Here is a 14,656-nt window from a genome sequence, read left to right on the forward strand (position 1 = left end):
TCAAGAGTCTAACACCTCACTAGCAGCGAGGGTCGAGCGGCTTGAGCTATCATAGAGTGATCGACGCCGCAGTAGGAGTCGTCACCCTCGACGAGTAGGACAGGGAGGAGAAGGTACTAGCGGTCAGCAGTAGCACGATCCAGGTTCTTTCACCTTTTATCAAAACATTAAGGATAATGTTCAGTTTAAGTGTGGGAGGGGATATTTATTGTTTTCTTAATTTCCTTTATGTTTTCCATTTCTTATCGCTTTCTAGTTTAGTTATTATATACTTTTAGTCTATTTATAGTTTGTTTTCAACAACTACATGTGCTTGACGAATCATTTGTGTAATTTTTCTATTTTTCCCATTTCTTGAGCCATAACAAAAATTTTAATAAAGAAAACAACTTTTATTTTGAAAATTTGGGCTGTTAGATAAGTTTAGGATCATTCGTTGCATAGACTTGGGAAAACTTTTGAAAAATAGATATCTTCTTAACACCGTAAGTTTCTTGACTATAAGGACTTATCTAGATACTTATTATGCTTTGGCCTTAAAATCTCACATTTAATTATTTACCCTTAAGTAGTTTATTTTAGCAATCAACACCATCTTAGTTACCGCTAAGTGACAAACTGATGCAAATAGGCACGATCCCGCGAAAAAGAAGAAAAAGAAAAAAAAAGATATAATTTGAAAGTAAAGAAATCTAAAAAGTATTCCACCTTCTAAGTTGGGTAACCCTCACCCGGTTATTTAGCCTAACAGTGGTGAATCTTCTTAGAGTATGCTTATTTATTTGTGGTTAAACTACAAAGAATAGTTAATATTGATACAATCATGGATCGGGATTACCAACAGGTTTGTTCACCATGCGAGTGTGAGATAACGAACTTAATGTGATTGCGCCTGAATGAAAAAGGAGTAAGAAAGGGATGAGTAAAGTAGGCCTTGAATATAATATCACAATGTGGATTTGTTTGTATAGAGAATAAACTTAGGACTGCAATCCGCGGAAAGTGTTATTACGATGTCTTTGGTTCACGAGTTAGTACCTATGAGAGCATCATTGATTGAACTAAAGTCTATAGCCCAAATTTAATACTTGTGTGTTATTCTTTATCTTTTATGCTTATAAGAGTTTTTACTTGAGGACAAGAAAATGTTTAAGTGTGGGAGAATTTGATAACACTAAAACACACTATGTATTTGGCTCAGATTGCACATGTTTATTGTATTTTATTTATCAATTTCCTGTATTATGCTTGTGTTTTATTTCATTTTTAGGTAATAGTGCCCTAATATGCCTCCCGCGAAGAAACGATACAAAAAGAGAAAAAATCGGGGATTTTAAGGGGAAAATACACACATGGCATCCCACATGGCGTTTGCGAAGGAGGGCGCCATGAGGTGTCATGGTTTGACCATGTCCCAACGGTCACAAGACCATGTCTCCCACTCTTTTCCCACATGGAGGGCGCCAAGTATAGATGGCAGGTGCCATCTTCATGGTTTGACCACGTCCCAACGGTCACAAGACCACGTCTCCTACTCTTTACACACATGGCGAGCGCCATGTAGGGGATGGAGGGCACTATCTACCTAAAGGAAGCCTTCGGTCAAGGCAGTTGGAGCACTCTCCCATGACCAGAGAAATTCTCTCACACGAATTTTGAATAGGCTGCTTGGACCCCAAGGCATTGCTACACTATAAATATGTCTTTAATTCTTAGTTTTTAGGCATCCAATCTTAGTTTCAGCATTAGGCATAAACTCTGTATTCAAAGCGATAATTTGTCACATCGAGAGGTTATCGCACTATAGTTGTAATCGAGATTGGAGCACCGTAGCGTAGAAGTTTATTTTCCTGTCAAATTTATCTTCAAGTCAGATTTACTTTCCAGCATTGTACCAGATTCAAGTCTCCGGTTTGGAGCAGGTTTTTATTTCAATTTGCAATTTATTATATATCGCATTGTCTTTACTTTATTTAATTTCCCACACCGCTTTACATTATTTATTTTCCTGTCCTGCTTTAAATTTATTTACATTATTGCTCTGCTTTACTTTGTTTACTTTATCACTTGTTTTAAATTCTTTTACCGCGAAAAGATTTGTCTTCAAACCGAACTTAAGAGTGACACTTTCGTTCTTTTGGAAACCAATAACACACTTATCACGTTTTTAATCTCTAAATGAATTATTCTGCAAATCAATTATATGCTATGTTTACCATAATCATGTCCAGCTAAATTTATTGTGCTGGGATGAGAGGACTGTTGTTTCGATGGTACTCCATATGTTGTTTATGTAGAAATACTTTAGGGGCTGACTTTGAATTTAAACAATTTTTTGAACTTAAATTGATCGGTCATTACGTAAATGGGACCGTGTTTCTATTTAGGAAGTAGCCGTGATTACGTCGGGTAAGATTGAAAGTCATTCGATACTTTAGATAAAAGTTGGTTAGTTTTTAATTGATAAAAACAGCGAAAGCGCTTTATTAATTAATTAATTAGAAAATTTTGATATCATTAGAAGGCGATTGTAAAACTATTGTAGGACGCGTTTATAGATTTAGGATCCGGTTATCTGAGTGAAAGCCCATAACCCTTTTAAGTCAAACTTTCAAATCAAAATCTTTTTTCAATTGAGTTAAGAGTTTATTTCCTTAAAAATGAGTTTACTACTTTAACGCGATAAGCGCCGGCCATATGTGACAAATGGAAGGTATATATTAGAGAGTAAATCTCGGTTCCGATTATGCTAACGCGACAGTTCCTGTTTAATTAAGTTTTATTTCGAGAAGAAAATATTGCCCCGTAAGTGTTATTACTAGACAATATGAGTACTGTTAGATCGAAGTGAATCACATTCCAGTATTATTTCTCTGAATTCAATCTTTCTTTTTATTTTTTGCATGCATTACACTCTGTTTCGATTATCCTTAGATATACAATGTAACAATAGTAGCCGATAGATTGACATTTGTCTCTGTGGGATCGATAATCTTTTATATTACTTGGACATACTCCGTATACTTGCGGATAACACCCATAATTGTATCATCATTCCTTCATATAATTTTTTTTCAAGAAGAAAATTGCGCATACTTTCAAATCAAGCTCTAGGAGCTTGTTTCAGGTCATATAGAACATTTTTCATTTTGAAAACATGAATAAGAAAAGTTTCATAAAACTAGGATGATGATCAGCATACACTTCCTTTTGAATGAAACTATTTAAAAGCACACTTTTTACATTCATTTGGACGAGTTTAGGAAAATGTAATGCATGAGAAAAATATAAGTATCTTTCTGGCTTCTAATTATGCTATAGGGGGATAAGTTTTATCGAAATTTATGCCTTCCTATTGATTGTGACATTTCCACTGAGTCTTGTTTTATTTCTCAAAATATTTCCAAAAACATCAAGCTTGTTACTAAATACCCATGTAGGTTTAAATCAATAGATTATATGAAGCTTTGGGAACAAGCTCCTAAATATTGCTGCTTTCAAATTGATTTAACTTTTCTTGCATAGCAAAAGACCAATGTTCGTCGATGATAGCTTTGTCAATTTCCTTTGGCTCAGTGTTTGAAACAAACACCACAAGGTTACATATCTTGTTAAGGGATTGTTGAGTAATAACCCCCTTAGAAATACCACCAATTACATTTTGAATAATATGTTATTTGGTCTTCCTTTATTCCTCAGGAAGTTTTCGATGATCTATATAATTTTCTTCACTTATAATCTAATCTTGAACTTTATCTTAATCTTGATAATGTTCTTCTTCTTGATATTTATCTTCATCCTCTAGACATGTCCTCTCCAAGATATCTACACAACCAACGACCTCTACTTCTTCCTACTAGGTGTTAGTTCAACAAAGATAATATATATGAGTTCTTCTATAGTCATGGTCTTTTCGAAAGGAAGTTTTAAAATGGGGAGAAGATTTTATTTCAAGGTTTTAAGACCATGCATTAGAAGAATTAAATATAATTTATTAACTTTGTTAGACAACTTACTTAATACTAAGTTACTTGTACTATAAAACGTTAATCAGTTAGATAAACTCAAGGGCAAAATTAAGGATATTACTAAAACTCACAAATTCAACGATTTTTCCTTGTTATCATGTGAAGAAAATTATATCCTTGTAGGAGTGAAATAAGAGAGCATATTTATTTCTTTAGTTGTATGAGTTGAAGAGAAATTGTAGATATTATCTTTTGAATTCAAGTTGTCAAGCATATTTGCATCATAATTTGACTTTTCAACCTTTGGTACCCAAATATTTTTACATTCACAATGCTCTTTATAAAAATGTGAGGGATGATATCCTTGTTTTCTTTCTTGAATCTTTTTGACAAAATAGAACATTGCAATTTGGTCGTCTTTACTATAGTAATTGCATTTTAGAGTTTTGTAATTTGATGTTGGTTGGGCATTCCAAATATTTATAAATATTTCATTATTATTCTTAGGTTCGATACCAATACTAGCCTTATTGTAAGATGCCTTTTGATTACCTAAAAAAATATTCAATTTATCTCTTCCTTTAATGAATTTATCAAGTGTGTTCTGAAGATCTTAACTTAATTTTTCAAAATATCACATTGATTAAACTTGATAGGTTCTTCTAAGACTATGAGAAGAGAAATATTTTTTAATCATATGATTCTTTCTCTCTTTAATACTTTCTATTTCTTTCAATAAAATTTTATTTTTCAATTCGAGGGAATAAGTAGTGTATTTGAATATAGAGACAATGTGTTCTAATTTACTTATTTATTTAGTTAGCTTTTTACATATGCAAAATAAGTCTCGATAAGAAAAATAATAAGATACTTCATCTTCTTCATGATTTTCCATAAGGCACATGTTTGTCTCCTCCTTGTCAAAGGATTCCGCATCATTTTCATCCCAAGATATGTAGGCTCTCTTAACTTCTTTTCGCGATTTCTTGGATAGTATTTGATTCTGGTTTCTTCTCTGGTTTTGAGGGTAGTATAGTCTTATGTGCCCTTAATTTATGCATTGGTAACATGTAGGAATAAAAGATTATATTTCTTTATTTTTCTCTTGGAAACTTGAAATTCGTTTTCCGTTTCTAAGAAACACCTTGAATTTTTGAAATAAGAGTTTCATGTATTTATTAATCTCACTTTGACTATCTTCATCCTTTTATTTCATATCTTTGATGTTAGTAGGTTTTAGTGCAATATTTTTCCTCTTTTTCTTGTCAACTTGTTTATCATTATCAAGTCTCTTCAACTTCATCTCATATTCTTGCAATTTACCAAAAAAAAGTGTGCGTGTGTGTGTGTGTGTCCATGGTTACTAAATCCCTAGATTCACAAATTTCAATAACTTTAGGTTGCTAGCTATGGTTTAAGACTATAATAATTTTCATAACAAATTCCTCATTTCAAATTTATTTTCTTAGAGTTCTCATATGACTCGCGATATGGCTAAACTGTGTTTACATTTGATTTATGTTCTCTTTAGATTTTATTTTGAAAAGTTCATACTTGTGAGTTAATTTGCAAAGCATTTCCATATTTACCTCAGTAGTTCTTTCGTGGTTAATTTGGAGGATGTACCATTTTTGCATTAAAGGATGAGGAGTTTGTTTAGTGAATAAATTAAAGTTATTTTTCTCCTGGGACGATTAGTCTTTAACTAGAGTTATGATCTGATGTCACTTGTTGGACAAAAGGTACCGATATTTATACAAGTTTTCCCAAATGTTGGCTCGATCTTGTCCCCAATATATATTCATGAGAGTTCCCCTAATTACTTGAGATTTTATAATTTATGCCCACAAACCATTTATACAAGTAAATCGAGAGATTTTACAGTAGATTATCCCCCAACCAAATGATATCTTTTTTCAAAGGGATGATTTCACAAACCAAGTAAAGACGTTACCGGCTAGTCCCAATAAATAAACAAAACTTTGCAGGCTGAGTTCTATAACCAAAAAAATATTTTTCAATTGTTGATCTCAAGAACCAAACTCAATGCTTCAATAGTATCGCACTCTTGAAATAAAACAATCTTACGACATCAATACAACAGTTTTCTCAAAGGCAGTTTTGACTCACAAATATACTAAGGAAACTTTGGTGAAAGAAAATACTCAAAGAGAGAGGAGATTTATAAAATTTTAAGAAATAGGAAAACTCTAAATTATGGTGTGATTCTGAATGAGAAGATACCTCCTTTATATTAGAGAAAGTGAAGCTCAAAAGGGAAGCAATCCATGGGCCAAATCAATCCCATAATAATCGATCAGGCTAATCGATTATTCAAGCTACAAATGGAAGATTTTGATATTTAGTCATTACTAACCATTAAGAGATTTTTTCCAATAGACTCTGATCATTTTAAGGAAAAATAGTTGATTAGAGTCAGGTCTAATAGATTATTTAATTGTAAAATAACTACTAATTGATCAGACAATTCCCTAATAAATTGGCAAGGCCTTAAAATGATTTTCATTTGATTTTAGCTTATAAAGAGAGGCTCCTCAAAGGTTCTAAATGTGTGTGTGTGTGTGTGTGTGTGTGTGAGAGAGAGAGAGAGAGAGAGAGAGTCGCTTTAGTATTTCAGGAGTTACTCTTTTACTTTCACAAGACTCTAGTCACTCAAACAATCATTATCATACAAGCTTTTACACTTCCTCTCTTTCACAACCCCGAAGCTTCAAGTTCTTTTTCTATATACAACAATAATATAAGCACTTCTCTAGAACCTTGAAACTTATACTTGATGAGGCTTTAGATATCTTCAAGTTAATCACCATCATAATAGTGTTGGAAATATATCGCCACCGTCTTTAACAATCATCAGTGTTGTCATCATCAAAACATCAAGGCAATCAACAACGTCAAGACCATTAGATACATACTTCCAAGCATATATATCCATAAAACTCCCCTTACAAATATAGAGAGTATACCCAACTCCCCCTGATATTATACTTTTCCCCCTTTCCCATAATTAAAATTGCGGGAAAAAAACAAATAGGGTAGATATTCAAGCACATAGATCGCAAAATAGGCACAAGCATTTAAAATTCAAAATACTTCATTAATTAAAAAAATACGGAATACAAGTACAATAGGGAAAATATCAAGAAGCATAACAAACAACAATAAAGAAACAACAAAGAAAAAAACTACTCAGAATCCTCATCATCGTCATCATCACTAAATACTCCAATAGGCATTTGAGAACCACTATATGCGAGCAAACGGGCAAAAATGTTGATCTTTCTGTTAGTATTCTTTCTCCTCTAATGTTTGTGTTTAGAAGAGCATCATGTAGAGTAGTCTTTGGTATTATCATATTAGAACTATTCTAGAATGAATGGCCCTTCTTTGCTAAGGTGGAATTGGCTGACTTGAAGAGCTTTCTTTTTCCTTGGAAGTCTATGGGATAACACTCTATTATTGATAACTATTTTCATCAAACCCAATGTGCCACTTCCTCTCCCAATATAAAATCTTGGTCTAGCTCTTTATCCTTTAGGTAACCACATTGTCTTTCTTTTGTTTTCCATCATATGGTAGATCACATCATTGGCCCAATTTGTTTCTACTTTATTGAAAATTCTCCAGACCACTGCAACATCTGTTATGGATAGTTTCCTAAAGTTGTATTTCTTCGGGACAAGAATATGGGTGACCGCATAATGGATGATACAGATATCAAAGTGCATTGTGTAACACCCTAATTTCCGACTCACATAATAATACAATAATTCAAATTATGTTTTCACCCAAGGGTATCACACATTCTCAAATAAAACATTGTTATTAATTTAAACAACTCGCAGCGGAAAAATGAAACATTCAACAACACCTTCACATAGTCTCATCAAATGAAATTACTCAAATAGCCGCAGTTTTTGAAATGAAAACCGTAATTCTCCAAATAAAATAAATAACATCCCATCCCATATGTTACAATACCAAAGTGACACAAATGGTACTAGATAAAATGGAAAAACAAAGAAGAAGAAAATGACCGCCAATCTTCAACACAACAACATTACATGCTACCTGTATCTGCTACATTGGCATAAGAGGTACGCACACAAAAAAAGAAAGGGGGTGAGAATAATACTTACAAATATTACTGGTGAAAGTAAACATCATGATAGTTATAGAAATACATAAACCATTCTCACATATAACCAACAACAATTCATTTTATAATGCAAATGTGAAATGCATTAACTTCTCCTCAAATATGCATGTGGTACCAGGTTTTTGGGCATCAGAGATGTTTTACTGATTTATCCATGTCCTCAGTTCCTCTTTGAACTGTGTCCCCCTCAAGACATGAGATCATCATGGTTCCTCTTTGAATCTGACCTCACTAGACCAAAGTCCTACCTAACTCCACTAATATATGTATGCATGATCATGGTAGAAAACAATAATAGAACTCAAACAATCACCACAATCATTCTCAAAATTTCATAGTAAAACAAGTTTCTCTCTTGAACCACTAGTTCACCAATTATCAGGCCTCATTGTAATTCCTCAGAATTACTCAACTCAAACATATTCATATGATTAATTCTAATAATTATATTATAACTAAAAAATTATCACCAACTTAGTAAAATTGTATTATTACTCATCAGCTCGCAAATCAACCAACATGCTCAAAACATCTCAACAAATCATTTTTCTATATACTCATAGCTTATCAAAGGTTATATATATATATATATATATATATATATATATATATATATATATATATATATATATATATATATATATATATATATATATATAAAACTCAACAAAGTTTTCAAAGAACTCTAAACAACTTTATAACATTTCCTAAATCTCAAAAATGACTCTAGAGTACTTTGAGTACTCTTAAGTGCTTTACTAACAGCATTTTACAGGTGATAAATTTATTGTACTCTAAGGGTTGACAACTTGACTCAAAGGTAACAAAAAGGTCACTAACACAAAATTTCTCAGAAGTCATTGAACTGACCGCCGAAGTCAAAATTGTCGAAATCGCCCTGATCCATCCGACAACCCGCCCTGGTCGGACCCGATCATCCGGACCCACCAAACGCTTGATCCGATCTACGGCTATACCAGTTCCTCCTCCATGTGACTTTCCCTGGGCGCCGACCCATGCCCATATTGTCATCACGATGCGACATCGAACTTGGACTGTTGCCATTGTGGCGCGGCCAATCGCCGCCACGGCTCCACATCAAACTCTGGTCGTCGCCATCATGGCGCGACTTTGAATTTTTCGGTAGCCATCATCGCGGCGCGACACTGTTCACCCATTGTCGGTCGCAGTTCGTAAGACACCGTCGATTTTCAAACCCCCGTTCCAATTTTTCTGATCTTTTCATTTTCGAACTTTTCCCATTTATTTTCGAACTTTTCATAACATTCTCATTCAATGCTCAAAACATGGATCAACAGCAATTACATATATATCATGATCTAATTACCGAAAATTTCCCAAAGGGCACAAACACAGATCAACAAGGTATCAAGTTGTTCAATTCATATCAATCATATATTTTCATATCATATTCATCAAAAATAGAGCAATACAACAATGGATCGCCTCAAAAGGTTTTGCCCAAACCCTTTTTGGCCTAAACACATAAATCACATTCATATAATTTACATTACAGTAACAACAAATAGAGCAACACAACAATCAATAGCGTCAGAGGTTTTGGCCAAACCCCTTTAGTCACCAACAAATGCCTGGAACCGTGTAATGTGAAATATAGAGATAGAAGGGTAAAGACCCTTCACTATCGTGAATGCTTAAAACCATCTATTAGTAAAGAAATTCCCCATTTACCTCGAAGTTTTTCATGTTGATGGAATTTCTCCCCTTTTCTCACAATCGCTCCAAGGTTGCTCTCTTTATACTTCAGATCTGCCTCTTTTCCCAAATTCCAATTTTTCACCTAAAAACTCTCAAGCCCCTCACATAGTATATATATAACCCTAATAGTTCCAAATTTTTCCCGCTCATCTATTATATAATTTTAATAAAATAATCATTTTTATTTTATTTTAATAAAATCCCACTAAATAATTATTTAATAAAAATCTATTATATATTAACTATAAAATATTTATTTTCCATTTAATCTGATAATCCCTCTAATTATCTATAAATAATTAAAATATAAAATTACTTCTAAATTAAATAATTCTATTTCATTTCTCCGCTCTCAATAGTCTATATTCCCATCATTTGTTAAATTACTAAAATACTTTTACATCCTATAAAACACACAAAATGACAAATAATAGTAAAAATTCAAGCAAGACACATATATTCATTCAATTAAACCTAATAATTTAAATAAATTAATAATCTAAAGTCAGGGTGTTATAATTCTCCCCCACTTTAAAGGATTTCCCCCCTCGAAAATTATCTGGCGAAAATAGCTCTTGATAAGACTCATGCATCACACTATCCACCTCCCATGTAATGCTCCCTCCAGCAGGTCTTCCGCATACCACTTTCACCAGAGAAATTTCTTTACCTCTTAATTGCTTTGCTTCTCAATCCTCAATCTGCATGGGTGATGCCTCAACAGTTAAATTATCTCTTAGTTATACATCAACCATTTGGATCACATGTGATGGATCATGAACATACTTTTGACGTTGAGACACATGGAAAACATCATAGAGGTTCTAAATAGATGGGGGTAAGGGCACTCGGTATGTAACAACTCCAACTCTATAGGTAATTTAATAAGGACCAATGAAATAAGGAGTGAGCTTCTTAGACTTCAGCAGATGACCAATACCAGTCAAAAGAGTGACTCTCAAAAACACACGGTCACCCTCTTCAAGGGCTTTCCTCCGCTTATCATGGTAGCTCTTTTTCCTACTCTGTGAGGCCTTCATCTTCTCTTGGATCATCTTGACTTTCTTAGTATTCTGCTGAACAATCTCAGGTCCAAGAACCACACTCTCTCTAAACTCAAACCAAGACAAAGGCATCAAACTTCTCCTACCATACAAGGCTTCAAAATGTGTCATTCCAATACTAGAATGGAAATTGTTGTTGTAAGTAAAGTCAATCAGCGGTAGAAAATTATCCAAAGCACCTCGTTGCTCTAAGACACAAGCCCTTAACAAGTCCTCCAAAGACTGAATAATCCTCTCAGTCTAACTGTTTGTCTGTGGATTGTAGAAAGAAATCAATATTATCTTAGTGCCTAAAGCTTCCTACAAAATCTCCTAAAACCTGAACGCGAATCTCAGATCTCTGCTAGAAAAATACTCGACAAAATACCATGCAACTTCAAAATCACACTAATGTATATCTCTGCTAGTCTTAACAACAGAAAATTGATCTTAATCAGAAAAAAGTAAGCCGACTTAGTCAGTCAATCCACAGCAACCCAAATCGCGTCACTTCCCCTAGGAGAATTCGCCAATCCTGTCACAAAATCCATAGAGATGATGTCACATTTCCATTCGGGTATATCCAATGGTTGCATTAGTCCCAACGGCTTCTGATGCTCAACCTTCGACTTCTAGCAAGTCAAACAAGCATAAACAAGCTGTCTGATATCACTTTTCATTCATGGCCACTAAAACATCTTCTCTGGAGCTTGGTATATTTTAGTAGCCCCAAGATGAATACTTAAACTACTTATGTGACTTTCCTCTAAAATCATTCTCTTAAGCTCCAGCGCATCAGGTACACAAACTTTATTATGGATCTTTAAGATTCCATTCTTATCAACTTTAAAGTCCTCATCTCCATTCTAGTTAACTGATGACAAATGATCAACCAAGTCGATATCCAGCTTCTGAATTTCTCTAATATCGTGAAGAAAACCGCTAGTCAACTTCAGCATACCCAACCTCACACCATTATGAGTCACCTCGCATACTAACCTCAAATCTCTGAATTGTTTTATCAAATCAAATTCTCTAACCATTAATGTCCACATGTGCAACAAATTTCAACTTAAAGCATCTGCTACAACATTGGCTTTACCACGATGGTAATTCAAACCAAAACTATAGTCCTTAAAAAATTTCAACCATCTCTTATGCCTCATATTGAGTTCTGTCTGATCGAATGGGTATTTCAAACTCTTGTTATTGTTGAACACCTCAAACCTCTAACCATACAAATAGTTCCTCCACACTTTTAGAGTAAACACCACTGCTGCCAACTCTATATCATAGGTAGGATAGTTCCTCTCATCAATCTTCAGCAGTTGCAAAGCATAAGCTACCATTTTTCTATCTTGCATAAGCATACCACCTAAGCCCATCTTGGACACATCACAATATACCACAAAGGTTTCTTTCACATATGGTAAAATTAGAATTGGCATCGTTGTCAACTTCTTATTTAGTTCTTGAAAATTTTCTACGCATTGGACATCCCCCACAAAAGCTTGACCCTTTCGAGTCAACTAAGTCAAAGGCATAATTATCTTCAAAAAATATTTGATAAATCTTCTATAGTAACTGGCCAACCCCATAAAACTTCAAATCTCTGTACTGACTTAGGAGCCTCCCATTATAGCACTGCGTCTACCTTGGATGGATCCACTGCTATCCCACCACTAGAAATCAGATGACTAAGAAAACTTACTTTCTGCAACCAGAACTCACATTTGGATAACTTGGCATAAAATTGCTTCCATTCAAAACCTGAAGCACAACTCGAAAATGTTCAGTATGATCTTCATTTGATTTAGAATACACCAGAATATCATTAATAAACACTACAACAAACTGATCCAAGTAATGATGGAAGACCATATTGTCGCAACCTGAAAAATATAGTGTGCGAAAAAACAACCGGCGAAAGAAAATGACAGAAGAGTCGCCACCGTGCGTTATTTATCCCAAAGGAGGGAAAGGAAACGCTCGAAGTAAACCTGAAAAGAGGAAAGGAAAAGACAAGGTCTCGCAATCAAATCTTGGGTTCGGGAGTCGGTTATGCGAAGGGAAGGTATTAGCACCCCTACGCATCCGTAGTACTCTACGGGATCCACTTTTGTAGTTCTTGTCTAAAGGGTGTGAGTTTATCTTGTGCTGTTTACTAAAAAAAAGGGTTAAATGAAAATGACTCGTGCGGATGTCGCATCCACTGCATACGTATCTCATCTGAATATGAGAATCAGAGTCTTCGTAGCTCGGCGGACCTATGGGTTTGGGGAATGTGTGCTCGCTAAGACATCGCGTCTTATGCCTAAGTATCTCATCTGGAATGAGAATCAGAGCAAGCCATAGTTCGGCTAACTACGGGGTTAAGGATTATGTTTTGGGGGCGGACGACGTTACTACGCAATCTACCGGATGCTCGGCCTTTGGAGACTTACTCACATGTAGTAGAATGAGTAAACGTGTATTTAGGAGAAGAAAAATCAATGAAGGGTTAGGGTTTGGGATGCTCATGCAAAAAGGCAGTCCTTGACGAAGGAACCGCGCTACCTGCGGGGATACGAACACATACAAAACAAACATGTATAAAGTAAATGTGCCAACAAGGCAATCAGAATAAATCTCCCAAATGGTATCCCACAAGCAAAGTGGAATATCCAGCGAGCTATCCCTGCAAAAGTCATGCGAGCCTTCACAAAAACTCAACAAAAGGGTTAGTGAAACAAGATAAGGATTAGGAGAAAACATGCTATGACAAACGTAAGTCAGATTAGAGCAAAACAGTATGGTTTTTCATGGATAACAGTATGGTTTCAGAAACCTCAAACCCTGTGGCGTACACTTCAAAAATTAAACGATTAAGCATTCAAGGCATTATTTATACATTCATACATAATTATGAACCCGTGGGCAAAAACCTAATGAAATTCATCCATCATACCTCAAACATTCAGAGTATTCAACTTCAAAGCACAAAGGTAATGGGAATAAGGGCAAACCTGATTGGAGAGATCGATTGAAATCATATGGCACGACTGGATTTGCAAACCAATGTTAGGGTTTGCTTGAGCTGAAAGTGTGTGAGTCAGAATGAACCTTTCAAAGTTGCCTGGAGGTTGCTCTGAACTCTGTTAGCTCTTCTCTCACTATCTTTTTCCCAGACAGGGTAATAGGAATAGAATGCCTTTTGTTTCACTGAAACTCTGAATTTATAACCTGATTTTTGTGGACCTGTGGGCTCAAATGAGAGAGGTCCAAGTCCAAGATTTTTTTCTTTTATTTATTTATTTTATTTTATTTTAAACACGTGGGCTTCGCCTAGCGAGCATGACAGCTCATGAACAACCTTTTGCTCCTTCAAGATTAACGTTTTGACTGACGAATAGACCCCTGTTGGAAGTAACTCAAGTCTTTCCCTTGTGTTGACTGATCATCTAAATAGAGTCTACAAAGTGTCCTGGATGATGTTCAAGCTTCTTGGATCCGATTCTGATTGCCATGATGAAATGCAAATGCTAAATGACCTAAAAATGAATGCATGCATGAGGTGTAAAGCGTATGCTTCCAGGAAAAATGAAGGGTAAATTTTGGGGTATTACAGCTGCCCCTATTCAATCAACTGGAGACCTGGAAAGAAGATATCAGCGGCTTTCGTGCTTTCGAGGTATCAAGGGATTGAATACAATAAAAGCCCGAAAATTTGCACTGAAGTGAAGTGA

The sequence above is a fragment of the Lathyrus oleraceus genome, chromosome 2 (genome assembly GCF_024323335.1).
Source record: "Lathyrus oleraceus cultivar Zhongwan6 chromosome 2, CAAS_Psat_ZW6_1.0, whole genome shotgun sequence".
Taxonomy (NCBI): domain Eukaryota; kingdom Viridiplantae; phylum Streptophyta; class Magnoliopsida; order Fabales; family Fabaceae; genus Lathyrus; species Lathyrus oleraceus.